The sequence below is a fragment of the Lathyrus oleraceus genome, chromosome 7, assembly GCF_024323335.1.
Source record: "Lathyrus oleraceus cultivar Zhongwan6 chromosome 7, CAAS_Psat_ZW6_1.0, whole genome shotgun sequence".
Classification (NCBI taxonomy): domain Eukaryota; kingdom Viridiplantae; phylum Streptophyta; class Magnoliopsida; order Fabales; family Fabaceae; genus Lathyrus; species Lathyrus oleraceus.
Window position 1 is genome coordinate 130,274,897 of NC_066585.1, and position 6,473 is coordinate 130,281,369.

At 41.3% G+C, this 6,473-nt stretch overlaps 1 non-coding gene across 1 annotated transcript; it reads left to right on the forward strand.

Moving 5' to 3' along the window:
- Positions 1-5,842: 5,842 nt before the first annotated feature.
- Positions 5,843-5,949, forward strand: LOC127109441 (small nucleolar RNA R71). The gene has a single exon (XR_007796729.1). It is a non-coding gene; the product is annotated as a small nucleolar RNA R71 (small nucleolar RNA).
- The last annotated feature ends 524 nt before the right edge of the window (positions 5,950-6,473 follow it).

Sequence of the window (6,473 nt, forward strand, 5' to 3'; positions counted from 1 at the left end):
GTTGTCCGTTAGTTGTTACTGAATGGTAGAGAGTAGGTCATCACACCTTTGTTCTCTAACGATGTGGTCGCGCCATATCTCCTCTGTAATATAGAAGCCAGGAGTAGAACCTGCAAAAGAAGAAGATGGTGCGGTGTGTGGTGGTGAAAGGTGATGGCAATCTGTGTGATGATCCCTCCTACATGAATAACTCCTTCAGACGATCTGGAGACACTGCTAAGGCCACACAACAGAAAGTTCCCACATGCCACAGGGCGTGACTGGGATGCACAAAATAACAAAAATATCTCCTCCTCACTCAACAAAGTCTCAGCATCTGGTCTTCCAAGGAAGGAGTGTGCCAGTATCATCTGGAAGTACCTCATAGCAGGGTTAAGGATAGCCTAGGACAACTGAGTAGAAGGATCCTGACTCCCTCCACCAGAGATATCGCTCCAGAATTTCTCCACTTCCTTACCCAGAAAGTATCCCATCAGCGTCTCAGGGATAGCGTCGGGGGTGGTCTGGAAACCTAATAAGTCACCGAACTCCTTCTGGCTGAAAGAGTACTCAATCCCAAATAGCCTGAAAGCAGTATACCCATCTGGTCCGGAATAAGGATCATAATCAAACGAGTTGAGGAACTCCAATGTCAAGTTCCTGTAGGTGTTGCTCAGGTCATCGGCGAATTCATCCCATTGGAGTTGGTGGCACAGAAATCTGATACTCGGCTCAATGCCTAGGGCTTCCATGCAGTGCTGGTTTGGATAGCATGTAGGGGGCATAGGGCACTGGTAGAGAGCTATGTAACGCTCCCTCTGGGCATCATCTCTGAAAGCTACGTGCATGTCATCAAAGTTCTGCATCCTGCAAAGGTTAGGGAAAAGGATCCTGAAAACACAAACATTGCGAATGATATTTAGTCCTGGTGAAAATATGATTAAAAATAAAACAAAGTAAAGTAAATAAATGCAAAGAAAAGTAAAATAAGATAAGAAAACCGTGGGTTGCCTCCCAAGCAGCGCTTGTTTAACGTCATTAGCTTGACAATCGGAGTTTATACACCTATCGTAGGAATTGGTGGACCTATCAGAGTGTGGCTGGAGTAGTCTGTTGGAATGTCTCCTCCTTCGTAGAGCTTCAGTCTTTTCCCATTTACAACGAATGGACTACAGGTTTCGTTCTTGATTTCTACAGCTCCGGATCTCAGAATCTTAGATACTTTGAAAGGGCCAATCCATCTTGAACGCAACTTCCTAGGGAAAAGTCGTAACCTAGAGTTGAACATGAGAACAAGGTCGCCTATATTGAAATCTTTCTTCACAATTCTTTTGTCGTGCCAAGCTTTTGTTCTCTCTTTGTATATTTTGGCATTCTCGTAGGCAGATTGCTTGAGTTCTTCCAGTTTGTGGATATCAAGGATACGTTTTTCACCAGCGGTCAGGTAATCCAAATTCAAAGTTTTAATGGCCCAATAGGCCTTATGCTCTAATTCAAAAGGTAAATGACAGGATTTTCCATAGACTAGTTGGTAGGGAGTTGTTCCTATAGGGGTTTTAAAAGCGGTTATGTAGGCCCATAATGCTTCTTGAAGCTTCTGAGACCAGTCTCTTCTAGATATAGAAACGGTTTTTTCTAGAATTTGTTTTATCTCCCTATTGGATACTTCTACTTGGCCACTAGTCTGTGGGTGGTATGGTGTTGTTACTCTATGCCTAACTCCATATTTGCTTTAAAGTTTATCAAATATTCTCGATATGAAGTGCGATCCTCCATCGCTTATGACTAAACGGGGTGTTCCAAATCTAGGGAATATATAGTTTTTAAATAACTTGATCACCACCCTAGTATCGTTTGTGGGTGCAACTATAGCTTCAATCCACTTAGACATGTAGTCCACAGCTACTAAGATATACTTGTTTCCTAAGGATGGTGGGAAAGGTCCCATGAAATCTATACCCCAAACGTCGAAGAGTTCTACTTCTTGAATGTTTCTTAGAGGCATTTCGTCATGCCTTGAAATATTTCCCGTGCGTTGGCATCTATCACATTTGACAATGCAAGCATGGACATCGCGCCACATGGTAGGCCAGAATAGGCCAGCTTGAAGAATCTTGGCGTATGTCTTAGAGGTGCTCGCATGTCCACCATAGGGTGCAGAGTGATAATACTCAATTATACTTTTTACCTCCTCTTCTGGAACGCAACAGCGAAAAATGCCATCTTTACCCCTTTTGAAAAGGAGCGGTTCGTCCCAGTAAAAGTTTCTCACATCGCTGAAGAACTTCTTCTTGCGGTGGTAGTCAAGATCAGGGGGTATGATATCAACAGCTAGGTAATTAACAAAGTCTGCATACCATGGCACATTACTTACTGCTAAGGATTTTTGGAAGTGCTCATGAGGGCCTAGGCTATCATCTTTAATGGTTTCTAGTCTAGCTATCAGTCTATCATAGGCAAAATTATCATTTATGGGTACTAAGTCTGGTTTCAGATGTTCTAGCCTAGAGAGATGATCAGCTACTACATTTTCAGTGCCTTTTTTATCTCTTATATCTAAATCAAACTCTTGTAGTAACAGAATCCATCGGAGTAACCTGGGCTTGGCATCTTTTTTGCTTAATAGGTAACGAATGGCAGCATGATCGATGTAAACTATAATTTTGGCTCCTACTAGATAAGATCTAAATTTGTCTATAGCGAAAACTACAGGGAGTAATTCCTTTTCAGTTGTTGCGTAGTTAAGTTGGGCGGCGTCTAGGGTTCTACTGGCATAATAAATCACGTGTAATCTTTTATCTTTCCTTTGTCCTAGAACGGCTCCAACCTCTTAATCACTAGCGTCACACATTATCTCAAAAGGCTCTGACCAATCAGGGGGTTGCATAATAGGTGCTGGTATTAATGCTTGCTTTAAAAGATTAAATGCTTCATTACATTTTCCATCAAAAATGAATTCAGCATCTTTCATTAAAAGGCCAGTTAAAGGTTTAGTTATTTTGGAGAAGTCTTTGATAAAATGCCCGTAGAATCCAGCATGTCCAAGGAAACTTCGGACTTCTCTGATAGTTTTGGGTGGTTTTAGGTTCTCTATGACTTCTATCTTAGCTCTATCTACCTCTATACCTTGTTCGAAAACTATATGTCCTAAAATAATCCCTTCGGTGACCATGAAATAACACTTTTCCCAGTTTAACACGAGGTTCACCTCCGCGCATCTCTCCAGGATTTTCTCAAGGTTAGCAAGACAATTTTGGAAATCAAATCCGCAAACCGAGAAATCATCCATAAATACTTCCATGATACCATCTAGGTAATCTGCAAAGATTAACATCATGCAGCGTTGGAAAGTAGCTGGGGCGTTACAGAGGCCGAATGGAATTCGTCTGTAGGCAAAAGTTCCATAAGGGCGTGTAAAGGTAGTTTTTTCTTGATCTTCGGGGTGGATAGGTATTTGGAAGAATCCAGAGTATCCATCTAGATAGAAGAAGTAAGAGTGTCTGGCTAGACACTCCAACATCTGGTCTATAAATGGTAAAGGGAAATGATCCTTCCTGGTTGCTTTATTTAACTTTCTGTAGTCTATGCACATCCGCCATCCTCCTTCCATCCGTTTTGCTACATGTTCGCCTTTATCATTTTGTACGACTGTGATGCCTCCCTTTTTAGGTACTACATGCACAGAGCTCACCCACTTACTATCCGAGATCTGGTATATTATACCTGTCTCAAGTAACTTAAGAACTTCTTTTTTAACAACATCACTCATTATAGGGTTTATTCTTCTCTGATGTTCTCTGGAGGGCTTTGAATCTTCTTTGAGCAAAATCCGATGCATGCATACGGATGGGCTTATACCTTTCAGGTCAGAGATATTGTATCCTAAGGCTGAGGGATATCTTCGTAAAACATCTAAGAGTTTGTTTGTTTCCTCTTGGCTCAAGGTAGCACTGACTATAACTGGACGATTCATCTCTTCATCGAGGAACTCATATCTCAGGTTCTTAGGCAGTTCCTTAAGTTCTAAGGTTGGTTTCTTAGGGCATGGCATAGGATATGGGGTAAGGGATAAACATTCGTAAAGGTTATCATCGATGTAGGGTTTCCTAAAGTCATCATCTTCCAGTATGAGAGTTGATGGTAACTTAATCGTTTTATGATTTCTTCTTGTTCTAATTCCCTAACGCACTCATCAATGATATCTATGGCATAACATGCGTCTCCCATCATAGGTGCCATAAGAAATTTTGAAAGTATAAATTCTATTTTCTCGTCACCTACCTTAAAGGTCAATTTTCCTCTCTTGACATCTATTATGGCTCCTGCAGTTGATAAGAATGGTCTACCTAGAAGGATTGCTATATCATTGTCCTCTTTAATGTCCATGACAACAAAATCAGTAGGGATAAATAACTGTCCTATCCTAACATGGACATCTTCTAATATGCCTATCGGATACTTAACAGATCTATCGGCTAGTTGAAGTGACATCTTAGTAGGTTGTAATTCTCCTAAGTTTAACCTCTCACAAACTGCTAAAGGCATTAAGCTCACACTAGCTCCTAAGTCTAGAAAAGCTTTTTCGATGACATGACTTCCCAAAAGACAAGGAATGGAGAAATTTCCAGGATATTTATCTTTTTTAGCTAACTTATTCTCGAAAATAGAATTGCATTCCAAGGGCTTCGGATCGTCTAGTCTACGTTTGTTGGTAAGGATGTCTTTGAGAAACTTTGCATAAGAAGGTATTTGGGTGATGGCTTCTGTGAAAGGGATTTCTATGTGAAGTTTCTCTATAACCTTAATAAATTTCTGATACTGGTTATTGATCTGGGTTTGTTTGAGTCATTGCGGATATGGTATCGGTGGTTTATATGGCGGGGGTGGTACATAAGTTTTGTCTTTAGGTTCTTCTCCTTTTTCTTGACCTTCCTGTTTTTCAGATTCCTCTGGTTCCTTTACTTTGTCTGTGGGTTCAGTATATTCCTTAGAAGTTTTGGGTTCACTCAATCTTGGGTTTGGTGGCTCATCATAAGCGTTACCACTTTGTAGGGTAATGGCATTGGCTTGCCCTCTCGGATTCTATTGAGGTTGTCCAGGGAACTGTCCTCCAGGTGTGGTCTGAGGGGCTTGGTTTAAAGCTACCTGAGAGATCTGGGTTTCAAGCATCTTAGTACGAGTAACTATTTGGTCAACCTTGGTTCCTAACTGGGTAATCAGTTCATTAACGTGAATGTTCTAGTTCATGAACTCTTTATTTTGTTGGGTTTGAGCAGTGATAAAATTTTCCATAATTTTCTCAAGGCTCTGCTTTGGTGGCACAGGTTGCATAGGTTGATTTGGTCTTGGAGCTTGGTAACCTGGTTGTCTCGGAGGTGCATTATTTTGGATAGGGTTATTGTTCTTATAGGAGAAGTTCGGGTGATTCCTCCATCCAGGGTTGTAGGTGTTTGAATATGGGTTCCCTTGGGTGTAGTTCACTTGCTCATAGTGGGTTTCGTTTAAGAGACTGCATTCTGCAGACTGGTGTCCTTTGGTTCCACATATCTCACAATTCGACGAAACTGCTACTGCAGTATTCGGGTTTATGCACATATGCTCCACCTTGAGGGCCAACGCGTCCATTTTAGCTTGCATCATGTCTATAGAGCTTAACTCATGTACTCCTCCTTGTGCTTTCTTCTTCTCAACTGTCGCTCGTTCGACTCCCCATGATTGATGGTTTTGAGCCATATCTTTGATGAGGGAACTAGCTTCAGGGTAAGGTTTGTTCATTAGTGCACCGCCTGCGGCTGCGTCGATGGTCATCTTAGTGTTATAGTGAAGTCCATTATAGAAGGTCTGAATGATTAACCAAATTTCTAAGCCATGGTGTGGGCATGCTCTTAACAGCTCTTTATATCTCTCCCAAGCTTCGAACAGCGATTCTCCTTGGTTCTGGGTAAATATGGTTATGTGGTTTCGAAGAACGGCGGTCTTACTTGGGGTAAAGTATCTAGCAAGGAATACTTTTCTAAGGTTATCCCAAGTTGTAATGGAATTGGGTGGAAGGGAATCTAACCATGATAGGGCTTTATCTCTGAGGGAGAAAGGGAATAATCTTAAACGGATTTCCTCAGGAGAAGCTCCATTGGTTTTAAAAGTGTCTGCTAATTGGAGAAATATTTTTAAATGTTAGTTTGGGTTCTAAGTAGCGAGACCTGCGAATTGTCTTTGTTGCACTAATTGCAACAGGGAGGGTTTAAGTTCAAAATTATTAGATGGGATGGTTGGGTTTACTATACTAGAACTAGGTTCTTCGTTGGATGGTTGGGTGAAATCCTTAAGAGGTCTACGATTTTGATCTTCGGCCATAGCTCTCCTAATTCTATGGAAAAATAAACGTGCGCGAGCGTAACGTTCAGGTTCCGGCAGAGAACATACTAAGCTTTTGGTGCTGCGAGTCCTTCGCATTGACCGACAGGTAATAACCTAAGTCTAAACAATATAACAAT